This window comes from Lissotriton helveticus, chromosome 4_1, assembly GCF_964261635.1.
Source record: "Lissotriton helveticus chromosome 4_1, aLisHel1.1, whole genome shotgun sequence".
Taxonomy (NCBI): Eukaryota; Metazoa; Chordata; class Amphibia; order Caudata; family Salamandridae; genus Lissotriton; species Lissotriton helveticus.
In genome coordinates this window covers 144,559,645-144,581,020 of record NC_136063.1, presented here as the reverse complement: position 1 = coordinate 144,581,020, position 21,376 = coordinate 144,559,645, and the positions used below count along the sequence as shown (strand labels likewise).

At 48.9% G+C, this 21,376-nt stretch overlaps 1 protein-coding gene across 2 annotated transcripts in view; it reads right to left on the bottom strand.

Annotated features, from left to right (window-relative positions):
- Positions 1-19,517, bottom strand: part of EPPK1 (epiplakin 1) — a 157,797-nt gene extending 138,280 nt beyond the window's left edge. For both annotated transcript variants that reach the window (XM_078686577.1, XM_078686576.1), the window contains exon 1: positions 19,422-19,517. The gene's annotated coding sequence lies outside the window, so the exon portion shown is untranslated. The remainder of the gene's footprint in view (positions 1-19,421) is intronic.
- Between the last annotated feature and the right edge of the window lie 1,859 nt (positions 19,518-21,376).

The following is a 21,376-nucleotide window of genomic DNA, read 5'->3' as shown; positions in this document are numbered from 1 at the left end:
CACGGGCTTGGCTCGTCGGAGTGTCTGAGTCCCTCGGCTCCGACGGTCGGCGTTGGGGGGTCAGAGGCCAGGTGTCTGACCCCAGGTATTCTCCTGTTTCGGGTGTTCTCTTAAAGAATGAAATGTTCCTTGTCACTGTTTCTCCATTCTTGACGGCAGTGACCATGGTCCCGTTTACCTCTGTTACTCTCCAAGGATCAAGTTCAAATGGCATGCGGAACTTCCCGCCAGGATGGCGGTCTTTTACCAGGACCATGTCTCCCACTTGGATCGGGCTGTCTGCTGCTCTCCGTTTCTGGGACGCTTGCTGGTTATTCTTGGTGCGCTGTTCCATGGACCGGTTCTTGGGGACCGGGGCTAGCTCCCACGACGGGTGGTGTGGAATAGTATCGGCTATAGCTCGATTGAAAGAGAGTCGGCTTGGAGACACTCCCGTGGTGCAGTGTGGGGTCAGGCGATATTCACGGAGAAACTGATAGATGGCTAGCTCCAGGCAGTGACGTCGGCTGTTGCAATCTGGATAGTTTTATTCAGGGTCCTCATCAGCCTCTCTACCTCACCGTTGGCTTGAGGCCATCTTGGCGTGATCCGTCTATGTTTGATGTTATGGCTTTGCAGGTACTCGGTGAAGTCACTGCCGTTGAATGGGGGTCCATTGTCAGTGCGGACCTCCTCCATGATCCCATGGGTGGCAATAATCTTCTCGAACTTCGGGATCACCTCCGCTGCTGCTGTTGACGTGACAATCTCAACTTCTGGATAGCGGGAGTAGTCGTCGACCACAACAAGCATGTACTTGCCTCCGGGGAGACTGCCAAAGTCTGCGCTTACTCGCGCCCACGGGGACGTTGGCCCTTCTTCAGTGATCACAGGCGCTGGAGGGTTAGGTAGGCTTGTTGCTAGGCACACTGGGCAACTTTGGACCACCTCCTCAACTGCTCTGTCGAGCCCTGGGAACCACAATTTGCTCCGGAGACGGCTCTTGGATTTCACGATCCCTTGGTGCGATCCATGGGCCAGCAAGGCTGCTCTTTGGGTGAGGCTGTTGGGCAGCACTAGGCGAGGTCCTCGCAGGAGGCATCCTTCCGCGGAGACAGAAAGTTCATGTCTGACTTGATACAGGGCTTTTAGGGCCGCCTGGGCGTCTGGGGTGCGGAAAGATGCTGGGCTTTGTAGCGCCTTCCAATCGCCCAACTCTAGGGCGCGGATCGCTATTTGGATGCAGTCATCGCTCTTGGTGGCGCTCGCTACTTCCTCTAACGACATGGGTCGAGGTCGTGACCGTTCGACGATCAGCCGGACGTATTCTTCTGTGGCCGCCGCTTCAGCTGCTTCAGCATTAGTGACTGGACGGGCATGTCTTGATAAATAGTCCGCCGGGTTCCGTGTGCCCGGCCGGAATTCCACAGTGAACTGGAACTCCTGCAACTGCAATACCCACTTTTCGATTCTCGGGGGTGGACGAGAGGAGGAGCCTTGGAACAACGGTATGAGGGGTTTATGGTCGGTAATGACTGAAAAAGGGTGTCCATAGAGGTATATGTGGAAGTGGCGGCACCCCCATAAGATGGCGATGGCCTCCCTCTCGATCTGAGAATAGCGTTGTTCGGTGGGCGTCAGGGTGCGGCTGGCATATGCTACGGGTGCCCATTCCCCGCATGTCTGTTGTTGCGACAGGACCGCCCCAAGGCCTGTGGGGCTGGCATCCACTAGCAGCTGCGATGCATGCTGTGGATTGAAATAGGCCAGGGTGGTGTCTGCTGACAGGGCTGCCTTTGTCTTTTCAAACGATTCCTGCTGCTCCGGGCCCCACTTCCAGGTGGCATTGGACTTCGTGAGGTCGCGGAGAGGCCCGGTCAGGTCGGACAGGTCCTTGATGAAGCGCCCGCAGTATGTTACCATGCCTAGAAAACTGCGGACAGCTGTGACAGACTCGGGGGCTGGTGCATCGTGTATGTCCTTGACCTTTTCTGGGTCAGGCCCTACCCCTTGGTCGGAGAACTTGTACCCAAAGAAACTGATGTCTCTGCGGAGGAATTCACATTTGTCTCTGTGAAGTGTGAGGCCTCGCTCTCTCAGCCGATTGAATACTGCCTGGAGGCGCCTGAGGTGGTCTTCCAGGGTCGGGGCGTGTACCAGAATATCGTCGCTCACGTTGAGCACTCCGTCGAGGCCTTGTAGTACGTTGTGAATGATATTCTGAAACACCTCGGCTGCGCTCGAAATGCCAAAATTGAGTCTTGTGTACCTCCACAGACCCGCGTGGGTGGAAAAGGTCGTGATCGGGCGGGAGTCTGGATGAAGGGGGATCTGATGGTACCCAGACCTCAGGTCCATCTTGGAGAACCACTTGGATCCTGCGAGCTCTCCGATGATGTCGTCGATGGTCGGCGTCAGGTGACGTTCTCTTTTAATGGCGAGGTTGGGGAGGCGCATGTCCACGCATATCCTTACGGCCTCCGGCTGCTTTGGCTTCTTGGCAACTACAATGGGGGACACCCACGGTGTGGGACCTGTCACACGTTCAATGATGCCTGCTTGTTCAAGCATCCTCAGCTCAGCTTCGACTTTGGGCCTGAGGTGAAAAGCGATCCGTCTGTGCCGGAGGGCTACTGGGGCCACTGACTGATCAATGTGGAGTCGGACAGGGGGGCCTCTTAGACATCCGATGCCTTCGAATAGCGAGGAATGTTCTGAAACTAGATGGTCTAATCCTTGGGCTTGTACTGTCAGGGCGAAGTGTATGAGCCCTAACTCTCGTGCTGTCTTGCAACCGAGGAGGAACCCTGACCCTTCTCTGGAGACATAGATCTTCGCCTGTAGTTGTGTTGAGTCGTGGGACACCGTAGTCCGAAATACTCCGCACAGGCGCAGGGGCCGCCGGGTTCCGTAGGCGAACACCTGTACTCTCGTGGGGTGGAGTGGTGGCGCATTTTCAAGATCCTGGTAGACACTAGCGGCCATGAGATTTATCGTCGCGCCGGTGTCAATGAGGGCTCTGACTGTTTGGCTATGTACTTGGACGGTGCACATTGGCTCGGCTGAAGACTTGGCTGCCAAGGTGTTGAGCATGCGCACTACATGAACGGATGCAGCGTCTTCGCCATCGTCGTCCATGTCGCTGCTTGTCGGCGTGTTCGGCAGTGGAGCCATCTGACGCACTCTCCTGGGTGGGGCGCCTTGCTTCTTCCTTTGCGACGAGAGACAGACGCTCGCAAAATGGTTGGCTTTGCCGCACGCACTGCAGACTTTGCCCTGGGCCGGGCAGGTGCCTTTGTGGGGAGTGGCACCTCCGCACCACATGCACGCTGCATTCTTCGCGGGTGGGGCCGGTGTCGGCCGTCCTTTCCTGGGGTGTCTCGGCCGGTCGTCCGCAGGCTGTGATTTGATGGCACACACCGGTTCCGTCTTGATCGCCACTGCGGCTTTCGGTTCCATGTGGGCCGCACGGGCTTTGGAGAGCTCTTTAGACCGCCCTAGGGCCAGAATGTCCCGCATGGACATGGCGTCCGTCTCTAGCACCCTCTCCCGCAGTTTTAGGGATGCGCACCCTTGGATGAACTGGGCGCGAATTTCATCTTCCGCATCCGGGAGTGTGCATGTGCTGGCCAATTTCTTGAGCCGAGCGTAGAACACATCTACAGATTCCTCAGGGAGCTGTCGCGCTTGACGGAGTAGGAAACGCTCGTAATCTGCGCTGGTGAAAGGTTCAAAGTACTTAGTGATGGCATCTCGCTGGGTCTTGTAAGTGTGGGGCGGGTTACCTTCCACAATGTCTTTAGAAATGTCATGAATGGCTTCCCCCCCTAAATGCAGCAGCATGGCACGTTGGCGGGTCACCGCGATGTTGGCCGCGACGAAGTATACCTCAAGTCTCTCTACCCACTTCTTCCACCGGGTGGCTTGGGAAGGGGGGCTTCCGGTGACGTCAAACGGTTCCAGGGGTGGAATGTTGGCCATGATGGAGCAGCAAAAGGGGCCCAAACGGCGTCCGGATCACTGCCAGGGACTGTAGATTGCTTGCCTGCAAGTAGGAGGACACCAAGGGCACCCTCCGCGAGATGCGTGAGGTTTAGCAGGGCCGGTGACACGCGCAATGCGTGAGGTATGGCAGGTCGGCCGCGCAGCGCGCGTACCACGTGGTCCTGGGCGCCACAGCGCATGCGCAGGTCCCGCGGAGGTCACACGGGACCGGGCCAGGCCGCAGAGACGGTCTTCCGGGCAGCGGGTGGAGGGCGGACGGCACCGGGTACCTGTGGGCAGATGCGTGGGCCGCAGAGTGGCGGCGGATCAGCGGTGGCAGGAGCAGCTGGGCGGAGGAGCATCCGGGGCGCGCCGCGCCAAAGGGAAACTGCCGCACGCCACACGAGGGCACCAGGTAAGCCACGCCGGGCTGGAGGCGGCGCAAAGGCGCCGGGGCACGCTGCACGCGCAGCCGGCTCGAGGGAGGACAAGCGGTGGCCGTGGGGCACGCAGGGGCCGGAGGAGCGACCACCTCGTCGCCAGTGTGGTGTCCCGGTGTAGGCCTCCCAAAGTAACTACACAGGACACGTGTGTTTGCTTAGTGGCTAGCAAACTGACTGACCACGCCCAGAGCCCTGGGCTTTTTATTAACTCTGTACGTAGCCCACGCAGACGTCGGACTGAACTAACTGCCCCCTCCGTTAGGGGGGTAATCACACAGGGAAATGGTGGGAGGGGGCATGTGCCTCTGTGGTACATTCCACAGCCGGCAACACTACACCATGGTGCACGGGTGTGTCAGTGAGTCTAGAATGGGTATTTTACTGGAAGGAACCCTTCCGGTACAGAATACTATGCACAGACTAATTTTGAACATTTTCTCGCTTTCTCAGTGTGCTGTACAGTGCAGCACGCATGCGAAGTTGGAAAATAAAGGAGGAAAAAAAAGCATTTTATCTTCATAGCGCCTGGTTGATGGGTGTGCTGTTTTCTTTCACTAAACCCCAGGACCGACTCTAGGGCGGTGCCATCGGTGACACTGCACAGGGCACGGTCCTGGGGTGGGGGAGTAATTTTTGCAAGAATCTTACCATTTTAAAAGCACCTGCTGCAGTGTTCCTGGCCTCGAGCAACTTTCAAACATCAATTAAAATGTCAAGAGAAGTCCGGTGATTAATCGTTTTTCTGGAAAGAGACTGGAGGTTTGTCTAGTGGAAGTTTTGACTCATCCTAAGGTAGCGCAGAGGGTTAAAATGCCTGCTGCTAAGAACGTGTACCATCCAGATAAGAGCTGCATATAATGTAAATAGGTCAGTGCATTGCTGCTTCTGTCAGAAAGCCCCTTTTGTTACTTGTCGTTTATAAGTCAAAATCCTAATATCGAACATTGAGCTATTAACTGTCATCAAAGAGCTGCATGCAAACTGCAAGGTATATGTTAGCGCTCTATGTTTTTTTTGCCCAGTCTTTCATCATCCTAATCTTATGAAAAAAGTTCATTTAGGTAGAAAATAATTCTTATTATTAAAGAGAACCCCTAACAATGAAGTTCTGTTTTAAATTCCGAATTTGTGCTTTTCAAGAATAAGAACTCAAAATTGCCTACCAGTATTGATGACATGTCACTCCTACACTACAACTTGTAGTCCTGTCTTAAGTAACATTTCCCATACACTGATTTACACACGCATGATTGATTGTCTCTTTATAATGTGTGTGTGATGTAAAGTGCAATAACACCTTACACTTGTATGAGTGGCACTATAAAACTAAACAAATCTAATAATCTATTTCGGAGTCTTGGGGGGCACTGTTAAAGGGTGCTAGTGACGGAATCCATGGCAGAGGTGGTCACTGGGGGCCGGGTGGGTGCCAACAGACATTTTTGCACAGGGTGCCACCAGTGCTAAAACCGGCCCTGTGAAACCCGGCCTACTTTATTTGGTAAACTGAGTTTAGCGTCACAAAGCTTGCGTCGTTGCTTGGGAATGCCCATGCCCCACCCTTGGTACGCCCCCTTGGGGCTAAGTAATGCAAAGCAGCGCATACGCTGCTTCTCATTATTTTCACATTGTTTTCAGGGCTAAACAAGTTTAGCACTGGAAAAAAAAATCGGACTAAAAGATTTTGCGTCAATTTGCGTCACTTTTGTGACAAAAATGTGGCTTAAAATCTTAGTAGATCTGTTAATATAAGGCACGGTTGCAGGCCTGGCCAGACTGAAAAACCAAAGCAGCCCTGGTAAATTTCGTCACACCAACCCCATATGCTGCATGGCTAGCAAGCGCAGAGAGCGAGCCTGACCACTACAAGGGGGATTGTGGGGTCTCCCACTCAAGAAAATGTGGGGGAAAAATGGTGCATTCTATTATAGCCTTATAGCCCGCCGTAGCGGGCTATATCGGCTATTAAAGGCCCGCTGAATCGTTAAAGGCCCGAGCCGAAGGCGAGGGACTTTAACGAGACAGCTGGACTTTAATAGCCGGTATAGCCCTGCTACGAAGGGCTATAAGGCTATTAGAACATTCTGCTACTAGAGGGCAGAATGTTCTAACAAATTAAACAAAGGGTTCCCTAAGCTCAAGGGGATATAAATCCCCTCGAGCTTCGAGAAGCCTTTGCAGAACATTGGAATGTTGCTCTGCGGGCCTTTACCGGCCCGTAGAAGCAGGGAGCACTCCATTGTCTGCAATGGAGCTCCCAGCATTCCAATGTTCTAATTTTCATTATATTCCATTGTATACGTTTCTAAACCATAGTAAGTGATGCACTTAGAATGCACCAGGGTTCAACAATCTTTGTTGCGGCTCTTCAGTGATCCCTTCACTATCACACCCCAGCAGAGCCTCTCACCTCTCCATAGCCCCTCTCTCACATGTATTTGTTTTGTTTTATAGTGCCTCTCATTCCAGTGCAGGGTGTCGAAGCATTTTACATCACACACAGATATGAGACAATGAATCATATTTGTGTAAATCAGTGTATAGAAAATGTTACATCAGGCAAAGGGGACTATGAGGTATAGTTTTCACATGCCATCCATATTGGTAGGCATTTTTTAAGAGTGCTTGGTCTGGAGAAGCACAAACTCAGGATTCAGAACGTAACACAGTGGTTAGAGTTTACTTTAGTAATGTGAATTTATGTGTACCTAAACACACCCTTTTTAGCAAAATTAGGATAACGAAAGACTGGGAAAAAGCATAATTTTCTAACCTAGATTACGATTGTGATTTATGAACTGCACAGTGATAAAAGCATCTCTGTGACAAAAGCGGTAACCCACTGAACTATGCACATAAAACACTTTTCTGCGATCTGCATAGTACACGCTCTTTGCAGCAGGCATATTAACCCTCTGCGCTACCATAAATGAGTCAAAACTGCTGCTAGACAAAACTTCGATCTCTCTCCAGCGTGAACATTAAACACCAGAGTTATCGTGGCACTTTTATTGTTGTCTGAAAACTGTTAGATATTCAAGTTACTCTTCAGCGCTTTTAAAACTGCTGCGCTGCTACAAAACCGGCCCCAGCACCAAAGCGCCCCCCACTTTTCCAACCTCCCGGGGAAATGCCCGATGCCCAGTACAGCCAGTCCGGCATTGACTGCAGGGCCTGGATGTTTCCATGAACGTGCATGTGCAGCACTGCTCTGTGGTCGGCAGACTCTAGGGACGGCACACACCCCTGTTCCCGACAAACCGCTCCTACTACAGACCAGTCTCCGAGTTGGGGGTTGGGGGTCACTGGAGTGTAGCACTCTGTCTCCAGGTTTAAAAGAGACCTCACTGCTGAGATACTAAGGGGCCTGTTATGTAGAAGTAACTCAGCAAATCACCTTGCTGTGCTGCATTACAGGGACAGGGCAGGAATATGCCGTATTTATTACAATATAGCGCATTCCTATTCTTTGCCCAGCGTGGGCACAAAATGGGCTGCCTAGCGCTGACGTAGGCACCTTTGCACCATGATGCAAGGGTGCCTGTGATGCAGGCAGGATTGTTTTTGTGCAGGAAGGGGCACTTCCTGCACAAAATCAATCCCCTGTAGCATTTTCTTCTTTCTATGGGTGCTGCAGAATGCAGCTCAGATAGAAAGAGGAAGTTACGAGGAGAAATGGAGATGTTTCTCCTTGTTATGCCTCAACTGGGAATGAGTAGCATTTTGACGCATGCCCAGGTCTACCAGCAATGGTAAGTCTGGGAGCATGTCAAAATCCGTGGGAACACCTATGCAAAGACCATAGAATGCCCTCCTAGATGAGTGTAACGCAACGTAGCGTTTTGCACTGCGTTGCGTGGCTCCTGTTTTATCAAGCCACTCAAAGTGGCCTTGCATGGCTTGAGAAATCGCATTTTAGGGTTTGTCGTGCATGCACTACCTTGCGTGGTGCAAACTTGATAAATAGGCCCTATGGGCTTATGTGTTAGGGTTGATGCACCTGCGGCACCGCATATTTGCTCCATTTGTAGGTCACAGGTCTGAAATCTGCTGGAACCCAACTTTCATTTAAAAAAGGTTTTATATAGCGCTGGCTAGACCCGGCGGTATCAGAGCGCTTTACATGGGTATCAGACAATAAATTGCAGGTTACAGCTTTACAAAGGTTACACAGTTGTTGGAGCATGGCAATTTTAGTTACAAGTAAGGTTGAGACAAACAAAAAAGAACATATAGGTAGGGGAAAAAGCTGGCAAGGGGAGATATTCCGGGGAGTGGGGGGGGGGGTAAGAGCAGGGGAAGTAGACAGAGTGGAGGAGGGAAAGAGGAGGGGTTGAATAGGTATGAAATAAGCCCTTGCATCAAAAATGTATATGGGGGATGCATTTCGGCTGAAATAGCACTAAATGATTTGGACTTGGCATAATTTTCGCAAAAGTTATCGTAATTATGTAAAAGCAAATTACATAAATTTCTTACACTCTTGTAATTACTCAAGCATATAGAGGCAAATACAAATGAAACATTATTATACATTAAAAATGTTGAGAATCAATTATGATGCAGCCCTCCTGCTCGAACATTCCATGGGTTGCCTTTCTGCTTCTTTCTGGCTCTTTAATTTGTATCGTTCACTCTCACTGATGTTCTAATAGGTTTAAAGCCATTTTTGCCTCAGACTTCAGCAGTTTTCAAATGTCCCTCCTCTCCTATTATAGGCCTTTTCACACAGATCATTGCTATAACCAGGGCCACTGGAATTATGTGGAAGAGGAGCGTTAAATTATGTGCCAGGGCTGACTAAATTATGTGGGAAGAAAAGGCAAATTATGCAGCATAATACAGCACATGTTTTGATAGTATAACTTCAATATTTTGTCATTTGTTCACATGGTAATACTGTCCAGACAAAGATTTCCTCTCATTAGTATCAGTTTAGCAACCAAACACAGTAATAAGCAACTGAAAGATTACCAGTTAACCGGCACACAGACACATGTTGACACGATTTAGTAACTTTTGATCCATTTGAGCTAGAAATACATTTTTTTGTTAAAATGTACAGATAATGTATCAGATGGGGGATTATGAGGAAAATGTGGCATATCCGTAATTAGAACATTGGAATGTGGAGCACTCCATTGAGGACAATGGAGTGTTCCTTGCTTCTACGGGCCGGGAAAGGCCTGCAAAGCAACATTCCAATGTTTTCACAAAGGCTTCTCGGAGCCCGAGGAGATTTAAACCCCGTCGGGCTCCGAAGACCTTTGTTTTATTTCTTAGAACATTCTTCCCTCCAGTGGCAGAATGTTCTAATAGCCTTACAACCCTTCATAGCTGGACTATACCATCTATTAAAGTTCCGCTCCCTGGACTATACCGTCTATTAAAGTTCCGCTCCCTTTTAAAGGCCCTCGCCTTCGGCTCGGGACTTTAACTCTAAAACAGGCCTTTAATAGCCAGTATAGCCTGCTACGGTGGGCTATAAGGCTATATTATGAGAAAAAAGAAGAAGCCACAGAATTATATAATTCCAATGGCCTTGGCAATAACTCTGGGAGAGCGTATTAACAACTGGTATCAGTACTGGCTTTAGGGAGGTGCAACTAGTGCAATTTTATGGGTTTAAAAACACCTGCTTCAGAGTTCTTTGTGTGCCTGCCTGCCAATTTTTAGACAATAATACAAATGTCAAGATAACTGTGCTGGTTAATGTACCTGCTAGAGAGATCCAAATGTTGTCTAATAGCAGTTTTGACTCATCATAAAGTAGTGCAGAGGGTTAATGTGCCTGCTGCAAATCATGTGTAACATTCAGATCACAGAAATCTATTTTATGTGGATAGCTCAGTTCTGATACTTCTGAGAGAGGGGCCATGGAGAGATGAGGGGCACTAGTGGAGCCCGGTAGTAAGGGAGTCAGTAGAGAAGGAGGTCATGGGGGGAGGGGGCAACAAAGGCTGTCCCACTGGGCGACACCAGCAGTAAAGCGAGCCCCGACTGGTATAGCCCTCAGTAGCGGTATGTAATGCTATGTTAGAACACCGGCATGTTAAGATGATGAGGGAGAACAACTTACTGTTCTACCTTCAATCTCCCCGCATGGGCAGGTGTTTGACTGTGGCGTTAGGTGCAGGTGGGTTACTTTTGTAGGGTGGTGTTTATCTTAGCTCACTGTTTTGTCATCAATTTTTGCTTAAGATGTTTCCGCAGTCTGTGTTTTCACATGCCCCCTTCTCCCCCAATATTGCAACCCCCCTTTTTTAGGTCTCGCCTAACAGCGCGCATGTACTGTTGCTGCGAGTGGTGTTGTATTCAGTGAAGGGCTTATAGACTGCCCATTACTTTCCATTTGTGGTCTTCATTGCCACTCACATCTACTGCCTTTCAATAGGGCAGTGCGAGTCGACTTCACATCTTTCTCTTACTGTGGGAGCAGGGACCAAGTACTGATGCTTTCATTTTGATTAGGGTCCTTCCGCTGCTGGCGCTGAGATTGAGGTACTATTTTTTATTTATTCTCCTTTTTCTTCCCCTGCCTCAATCACAGCGCCAGCAGCGGACGGCCCGTCAGTACAGCCATCCTTGGTACTTCCTCCCCTGCCGTGCCCCACATTCTCATCTGTGTTTCATACTCCCATACCAATGCCTGGTCCGTGTTGCTTATTCCTTTCCTCATCTTGCTGTGTTGGACATGCCTGGCCCCGCTGATGCTTCCAGGGTAGGTGCATTCCTCTGGTGTCAGTCTCAGAGCCGGCCATCAAAAACCACCTGAAGTCCCTTTCACCTGGGCACGCGCTGTCTGCAAGGCGCATTTAATGATTAATGATCTATTTGCTTTGTTGCTCATGCCCTGCCCACCCCCTTGTTATTCCTCATGCTCACCCCCCAACTGCCATAATGAATAAAAACACTAAAACGTGGCCAGTGCCCACCTCTTCATAGCACTGGTTTCTTGGTTTTGTTTACTGTACTGTTGCCACTTCTATGATGCAATGGCTGCTTCTTGTAGCCCTGCTGCTCCAGTTGCAAAGACAGTTGAATTCATCGCGTCCCTCTATTACACTGCAGACTCTCGAATGCAGCACTGACTGTAGCAGTGCTCAGAAGCCTCGTCGGGGCTGCTGGCTCAGCACCCCTGCATTTTGGCTTCGACTGAAGTGGATGACTTTCTTTTCATGAGGCAGAGACACAGCATAATTCACTCTCCATTAGTCTTCCTGTGGGCTCGCGGCACAAAGATTCCCAAGAAAAGTACCTGTTTCTCAGCCTTTGTTTCTTGTTTGCCTCGGGCCAGCCACAAGGTATGGCAAATTCATTCAAGGATGTTACCATGTGACACACAGCGGGAGCTGCTTGACGTCATCTTAACTCTCTCACCAGTTCTTCAGGTTATTGCAAATGTTTGTGCTATTTTCAAGTTCCCAGATTTGTTTTTAAATGCTATTAATTTTTCTTGCTTATGGCATATTGCTTCTATCCTGCCACACCCTCGACCTTGTTGAGTGGCCATAATGAAAAAGATAGCTGTACCCAGTGGCGGTCGATACAAATGAAACTAGTGAAGCGGGCGGAGCGGGAGCCCAGGAAGGAATAATAAATTAATAAAACTTACCTGATGCTGCCGGCCACCTCGCACCTCAGTGCTCCTCTGTTTCCTGCTCAAAGCAGTCCCTGGGACAGCATCAGAGACTCCTCATCCAATCCAGATGCTGCTCTCATGCTATACCAAGCATGAGAGCAGGTCCTGGATTGGCTTGAGCGGGCTGGTTTAATGCTCGCTCAGGCACAGGGAGCCTGTGCTGTTTCTCCAACCCAGCTGTACAATACAACTTGGTTGAAACACCTAACTGCGCATGTCCAAACACTTCTTGCCAACACTCACCGACACTCGTGGTGGACTGTCAAGTCAAGTCAAAAACACTTTTATTGATTCTTTAAAAACTCGTAAAAGGATGGCAAACCATCATAAAACGCAAAACATTAAATGAGCGGACCGGTAACCTAAGAGAACGTATACACTAAATAACAAATACATCTACTTTTAATAACAACTCTGTGCACAGCGATAAAACAGCTGGAGTCTGACGTAACAGCCGCTGGTACAACTTGACAGAGATCATAAGATAAAGTCAATCAGGAGAGACCGAAATCTTGCCCTGAAGAAGTCTCTAGTGACACCAACATCTTGAGACAAAACACGTGTTGGCAAAAGGGCTCGTATTACCAATCAAGGAATAAAAAGACTATTAAAAAAACGATCTCAAATCATTTCTGTGTGCCTAAAGAATAGTGACGATAACTGCACATGTCTGTTTGGCCAGCCAAAGAGACACGCGCACTTAGCAGTGCACATCACTGCGCCCCATCTGCCGAGGCCCAGCCCTGCCCCTCCTTACACACAGGGTCAGCCAGCACCTTAAAAATAAAACAATATTATAATATTGTTTTCTTTTTCAGCTGCTGGCTCTGAGCTAGTGGTACAAAAGGGGGTGGTGATGGACGGAGCATCTGAACCAATCAAACACTCACACCCAGTCAAAATATCTGGGGCCTCATTTATGAGCCTTTGCGTCACTTTTACGCCGCCGGTGCGTCACTTTTTGTGACGCACCAGTGGCGTAAACAATGTGCCTTGTTGCGCCATATTTACAAAGTGACGCATCTAGGTAGATGCGTCACTTTGTAAACCCCTGCGCCACATTATACCTGCGCCAGGTATAATGTATGCAAGGGGAGCGTATTGACGCAAGGAGGGTCGTAGAAGTGACGCAGTGAAATCTATGAGATTTCACTGCGTCACTTTTAGGACACCGTTGCGTCAAAATCTTGCGCCTGCCTCACAGCAGGCGTAAGACTGACGCAGGCCCTTTCACATGGGGCTTGCCCCATGTGAAAGGACGCATTGCTGGAGTTGCGTCACTTTTGTGACACACTCCAGCAATGCGTCACTTTTGCGCTTACAGATACGTCAGAAATACTGACGTATCTGTAACTCCTTGCGACATGATGCGTCATACATTAAATATGACGCATCATTGGTGTCGCAAGGAGTGCGCAGTGAAAAGTGACGCATCGCTGTTTTCACGCAGCGATGCGTCACTTTTCATAAATGAGGCCCTTGGGTTTGATCCATCACCGTTCTTTAGCCCACTCTGCCACCCCAGTTCAGACATGGCTATATGCAAATCAGTCTGACCATGTGCCTCATGGGAACAGTCCAGCCCGAAAGCTTCCGAGGACCGGTTTCTGGCATTACAGCCGTCTTCAGCCCAGCTTGCTTGAATCCAGTGGCAAAGTGAGCAAGGGACTCACGTCGGAGCATACCCTGCCACACTTATGGCGGCCAAAGCGGTACAAAAGGGGGTGGTACTGCCAAGTCCTCTGAAGCTTGTTTCCGGTCCAGGGAAGGCATGGCTTGGCAGTTCGGGCTGGACTGTTCCCATGAGGCACAGGGTCAGACTGATTTGCATATAGCCATGTCTGAACTGGGGTGGCAGAGTGGGCTAAAGAACGGTGATGGATTAAACCCAGATCTTTTGACTGGGTGTGAGTGTTTGATTGGTTCAGATGCTCCGTCCATCACCACCCCCTTTTGTACGGCTCTGAGCTAGTGGGCCGGCGCTCGTCCACCATTGCGAACGAGCCGCCACTGCCACCAATGGCCGCCCCATAGCGCATTTTTTAAACCGTTTTGGTTTTTGGGTTTAAGAGGGCCTCGCACTCTCCTCTCTTACGCGTGGATGAATATTGGTTGCTGAACGTATTTACGCTACCGTGGCTACCAGTAAACTGAACTGCACTTCCGATTTTGCAATCACAATGCCGTCCCGGGATTAATGTATGCTCATGCGGGTTTCACTTTTTTTTAATCCACGGCTGCATTTCACCCATCCACCCACTTTTATCTGCAACAGGTGGCGAAAAGATCTATTGTCTTTGCCAATGCTCCTTCAGATTGACTAGACTCTGCCCCCATGGGTGTGATGTTTTACTCTCATCATCATAGCCCGCCTGCTTTCAAAGGCTGGTGTCCGGTGTCGTCACACCGCATTCACAGACGCTCGCTCACATTTTCCGCTCTGACTGCAGCGACGCAGCCCGCCCAGGGGTGGATTCACCTCATTAACATGTTCTTTCGCCATTAATGGCATTCTTCGGACACGCCTGCCGTCTCCGGGAAGGCGCATTCTTTCTCCGGTGTCAGAGTCTCGGAGCCGGTCGGGCCCTTCAAACCACCAGGAGTCCCTGTCACCTAAGTGTCTATAAGGCCCGTTGAACCATTCATAATCAATCTATATGTAATTTGGGGCGGGTCGCGGTTCCTGAACCCTCGCTGATGGCCCAACTTGTTTCTTGGCGGTAGATCTTAAAGATATCCGTCATTAAGAATGGAGGCAAATGGTATGATTGATTGATTGAGGCGGTGCCTTTAATGGACGCACGCCTGCCGTGGGGCCTCGGGGCTTAAACATGTCCCTGCTGGGTGTGGCGGGTGGGGTAGGGGGAACTGCCCTCCCCACATGCCACACATTGTTATATTAAGTTGGGGAATAATGCCAATTACTATATTTGGGGTAAATTGAAGTCACATTGGCGTAATTCGTCTAATTTCTGGAATTTCGCATTATGCTTGTTTCCCGGATTTTCGAAATTACGCCACAGCACCAGGTCATGTAGTTACGCTACCTTTGAAGAAAAAGTTATAGGGGGGGCGCGGGAACCAAGAAAACCACCAGCAGACACGCGGTGGTTATCTGTGTCAATTGTGTTGTTCGCTCTATTTTGTGTCAAAAATCGATATGGGGATGCATTTCGCGCTGAAATATAGCACTAAAGGATTTGGATCACATATAATTGCCACAAAAATCCACGTAATTACGTAAAAGCAAATAACACAAATTTCGCACACTCTTAGAAATTACTCATGTGTCTAGAGGCAAATCAGTTAATGCGGGCGCTACATACAAATCTTCAATAGTAAGGTCATACTCCTAAAGGTAGGCAGAATATATCTTGCAAACATTGTCTACTACAGTGAAACCATCAACCTTCACCCGTCTCTCCCTTTTGCACCATCGTTCCCCGACACAGCCTTCCCCAGCGGAAGTTCCCAAAACTCAGCAACAGTGCAACATTTGGAACTCCAGGGGGTTTTACAGCCAGTAGGCTAGACGGGGCGGGAGTGGAGAAGTTCAGCTTCTGGTAGGTCTTTTGGGCCAATCCCCGCACAGGTGCACGGGCACTAACTTGGCATAACATTCTCCAACTTTGTGAAGCCGGGAATCTTTCCTCTTTTACTGACCTCCAAAATCAGTCACTTTGCTGGTGAAAAAAAACGTTTGCACACTCTTATTTTTAGTCAGCTGACTGGGGGGGAAGAAACTTGTCTTCGGGGCTTTTAGGTATTTGCTGAAGTCTGTCCAGCTGCAGACGTGCAAAATAACAGAGTTAAAAATGGTTGCACTCATAGATTGATTTCATATCACGTTAATCCCATGAGATGAAGCAAGAGTGGGGTTCTAATGGCCGAGTTTACGCATGAATGAATGATTGAAATGAATTTATAAAGCGTGCAACTATTCATTACAAGGATTCCCTGGCGCTAACCATCTTAGTATTGAGGAGACATCAGCTTTTTCAGACAGAGCTGGTAAAGTCTCAAAAACTTGCTGTCATCCAGGAAGGTCTCCCACCAATCAGAGCAAGCCACCTATGACTTGACCAATCAGAATGTTTACAGAGATGGCTAACACTGCTATCTATTGAAGACCTCCTTTGTGTTGTGATGTAATAATGCTCCTCCAGCCAATCAGATTCTGAGTGACATAACCTTCCCTGCTGGTTTGTGTTTCTCCTTGTCATTATGATGTATCGCCCCCACGTCTTCCAATTGACATTGCTTGGCGCGTCCTCTAAGCAATAAATATGGGTTGTATTTATTAAGCCCAAATTTAGCCGAAAGGCCGCAGAGCACTGCACAGGTCAAAGGCAAAGACGCAGTCATTGTGTGATTGAGGGGGAGCTGGTTTCTAAGATCGAAACTGGACGATTAGTGAATCAGGATTAATGAATATGGTAGAAGTTGTTATTGTGAGATAATTCCCCTATATTCTCATTCTACATCCGCGGCTGTGGCTCAGGATGTGGAGATTGGGGGTGGGCGGGAGTAGGGGGGGGGACACCCGGGGGAGGGTTGGTTATCTCACGATAAGGCCCTCAAGAACAGTCAGTGGAAGAGTCAGCCCTGGAATAGACTTAGGCTGAGGTGTCTATAATTGCATCACTAAACAAACAAGCACTGTCTAAGCTTATAGATCTCCCCTTTGGGACCAATTTCCTTTGCCAATGGGTTTTAACCATGCCTCACAGCACTACTGGTGTAGCAAAAAAAACTTTTGACATGGACAACCACATTATTTTGTAGGCAGTGGCACCAAGCATGGGCATGCCAACACAATCAAACGGGCGGCGGGGTGAGCAAAGAAGGAGTCCGATAGATAGAGCAACAGGGAGACCGAGTATTTGGGCACAGAAGCAAAAAAAGCAAGACAGAGAAACACAGAGATGAGGGGGGGGGGGGGGGCAGAAGCACATGGCCTGACAGAGCAACATGAAGAGGGGGGACAGAAAAGCATAGGATGGAGACAGCTGGAAAACACACACTTTCATAAAGTGCTTAACTAAAAAGAAATAAAAAGTTTAGCAGTGTAAGGACACAGTAACAGGTCCATGCTCCAGGGGAGGGGCAGTCTCATGATCAGGAAGTAAGGCACACAAAAGCCATCAAACAGGGGCGGCTGGTGACATTTGAAAGTGGTAAGGCGTAAATGTTTGAGTTCCTATGGCGAGCACGTGGAAAGGTTTTTCCCATTACACTGTTCGGAGACTCGAAGTCACTGCATTGACATATAGGTGCTTATTAAAAGAATGTGGAAGTAAATCAAAAACATTTCGTAACACTAAATGAAATCATGCTATTTTTTTTTTTTTACAGTTTTATATAGCGCTAATTCGGCCCGAAGGATGCATTAAAGCGCTTTACATGATCACCAGTTACCTGGCATTATGTAAAAATAAACAGCGGCTAAAGTACTGTTTGTGACCAGAGACATGCTACACCTACTGTTGCAAGTAAAGAGAGTCGCACGTGCTGTTTGTAAGCGAAGGCAGACTACACCTGGCGTTTGTATGTGGTATTACAGTGCAAGCGGAGACAGGGTACAGTGCTATTCGCAAGCAGAGACAAACTGCGTGTGCTGTATGTGAGCAGAGACAGGCTGCAGTGCTGTTGTAAACAGAGATAGACTCCACGTGCTATTTGTATGCTAGGGGCCTTATTTATGAAGGTCTTGCGCCGCCGGTGCGTCACTTTTAAAATGGGAAAAAGTGACGCACCGGCGGCGCAAGGCCTTCATAAATAGGATTACAGTGCAGGTTGGAAACAAAAACAGACAACAGTGTGCTGTTTGTAAGCAAGGATTGCCGTGCTGTTTGGAAAAAGAGACATAGACCACAGTGCTGTATGTTAACAGAGACTGGCAGCAGTGCTGTAAGCAGGGATAGACTGCACGTGCTATTCGTAAGCAAGGATTACAGTGCAGGTTGGAAACAAAAACAGATTGCAGTGCTATTTGTTGCCGTGCTATTTGTAAGCAAAGACAGACTGCACCTGCTGTTTGTAAGCAGAGATAGTTTTCATTTGCTGTTGTGCTGTCTGTCTTCTCGGGCAGTGCAGGTGTACTGATTATAAACAGAAACAGTCCATGGCGCGTGCTGTTCACAACTAGAGACTGGCTAAACATACTCTTTGTAACTCAGAAACTGGGCAGAGCGACACTTGCTGGGTATGAGGACAGCACCACAGTGGGATGTCACTTGCCAAGACTAACACCAGCCGGGACCCGTCATGACTACCGACCCCAGCCAAGATTATCCACTCACCAGCCAGGACTACCCACCGACAACCAGAACTACTGCAGTACCTGCCAGGGCTAACAGATCGCAATCTAGCACTGTCCCATCACAAGCAAGAACCACCCCACCACCAGCCAAGCATAATTCATGGCATCACTAGCTAGAACTATTGTCAACAAGGACTGTCACATCAGCAGCCAGGACTAACCCATCAGCAGTCAGGACTAACCCATCAGCCGCCAGGACTAACCCATCAGCCGCCAGGACTAACCCATCAGCAACCCGGACTAACCCATCATCAGCCACCAGGACTATCACTAGCCAGTAGTAACACACGACCAGCCCGGATAGCCCATCACAAACCAGGACTATGCCATCATCTGCTGGGATTATCACATCACCAGACAGTACTAATCCATCAGCAGCCAGGACAATTTTCATCCTAGATCAAGCCATCACCAGCAAGGATTAGCACCAGCCAAGACTAGCCAATCATGAGCCAGGATTATCTCAACGCCTGCTGGGAATATCGTATCACTAGACAGTACTGATCCATCAATCTTCATCCAGGACTAACACATCACTAGCAAGGGCTAACCAGGCACCCTTTTCTGGGTGCTCTGGGGTTCATGAATGTTGACAGGGAACCCCACAAGAGACAGTAGCAGCCAGCACTATCCGTTCACCTGCCCTGGGAGTGAAAGACATAAAAAATGAATAAGGTGTAGGGTGAAAGGAAGAAAGACAAAAAGAAACGTAAGAAAAACATATGTGAAAAAGCAGGAAAGAAACAAATTGAATTAAAGAGAAAGAAATAATAAAACACAGAAAGAAAGCAAGCACGAAAGGGAATAAAGAACAAGAAAAAAAAACAAAGAAAGAAAAGAAAGAAAAAAACAAGGAAGGAATAAATAAGTTAGAAACATGAAAACAAAAAACAGAGAAAAGAAAACGTGACTGAACAGAGTACAGTGAAAAGCTGCTTGTGCCGCTGAAGTCACCCACATACCTCACAAACACGAGCGGAAAGCCTCCCGTGGCACACACCCTCCCCCGCCAGCCCCCATTAACACCGTTGTGTCACACAAGACCCCTCACCGTGCTCTGCAGGTGTCCCGTGTCGGTCCCGGAGCCCTCGGCTGCAGCGCTCCCAGCCTGTGTGCTCTGAGGCAGATGCAGCACCAGCGCTTTCCTACTCCCGCCTTAAATATCACACACCCCTCCCAGCCGAGTCCGTCCGGCCCTTCCCCATAGGACCCTCCTACGTACACATGCCAACCTCCTTACACCTCCGCGCGGTAGTGCCTGCTTCTGCCTGTGACCGCACCCCGAGGGCAGTGCCTGTCTCTGCAGCGCCTACTTCTACCGAGGAGTGCATGGCACTGAAGTAGCTCGACGGGGGTTAGTTGCGAGCTGCAACTTCTTTACGGGCCACTTGCTGGATTCCAGGGCCGACGTAGCATTTCATCCTTCTAATGTTGCGAAAACCACCGTTCGTTCACGCCAGAAGCAAAGTTTCCGTATTCCCGGACTGCATGCATTGACTGTGTTTAGAGACACAGAATGCAGTGCCCGGCTCCTGCCTCCTCCACACCCAGATAGCAGTGCCAGCCTAATGCAATAATGGCGTCCCCTGCCGTATCCACGGAGAGCAGTGCTGCTTCCTACCACAAACACAGACACACCAAGAAAGCACACGCCACACATCCACAGAGAACAGTTCCTGCGTCCCACAAACACAGTGAGCACTGCCAGCATCTTCCATCAACACACCCAGAGGCCAGTGTCTACCTTCTACTTCCGACCACACTCAAACACCAACAGAGCAGTGCCTGCCTCCTACGACATACGGACTCACGGAGCAGTGCCTGCTACCACACTATGCTACACACCCACAGAGAGAACTACCAACAGCCGACATCAACACACTCATAGAGCGCAGTGCCTGCCTGACAGTCTCTACCTTATCCACAAAGAACTCTGCCTCCTATCAAACAGACGCACATGCACAACAAAGGAGCACACACGCTCACTCATAGAGCAGTGCCTGCCTTCTGCCTCAGATAAACACTCAGAGAGAGCAGTGCCTGTCCCCACCTTAACACACAAAAGTGCCTGCATCCTGCAACATCAGCAATGAAGATAATTACCTGCTTCCTACATGCAGACATGCACATTTGCACACCCACACAATCTTATTGTTGGTCTCCTTCCTCTCAATAATAGAAAGGGTGACTATTCAATAAAGTGGAGTTGAAACATTATTTTCCTAGATATTCAAGCTTCTACAGCCCATGTAATAGCTTCTTTAAGTACTCTATTCATTCTTTCAACTAGCCCATTCGCTCCAGGATAATATTATGGTGCCCTTCCATGCGACACACAACACATTTTTATGAAGCCCAGCATCTATTCTGATACAAAATGCAACCAGCTTCCAGATACCAGCTCGCCTGGAAATCCTTTTGTTTCAAAATCATTACCTACAGACCTGACCAGCGAGTACTTGGATACATGATCTACCTATGAGGGTGACAGCTGACTGGTTTCCTTCAGGTGATTACAGACACTGTCTCCAGTGTAGACCAGGCCAAACTGTAATTACGCTGGTGTAATTAGAGTAATTTTGGGAACTTGTTGCACACAATGTCTGAAATTAGCACCATTGCACAATATTGTGTAATTACGCCACCATGCGCTATAAAATTCGCTATAAAATTACATCACATGAGTGCAGGAACAACACAAACAATTAGAGCAGCCGTTGTTAGCGCCGCCATTTAAACATGAAATGCATCTTCATGTAAAAAATGTACACATGGACGCATTTTGAGCTAAAATATCGCACTAAATGACTCATTTACATTTTATGTGATTTTTAGTAATTTTCCTAAAATTGTACATAATTACGTGAAAGGAAAATCCATGCATTTCTCATATCATTCCTCCAGTGATGAACCTTTCACCTACAAATCCTTGTTTTCAGGTGCGTTGTTCTAATAAGTTCAATGGCAACCAGACAAAACTATAACACCCAGAATGCATTAGGCTTT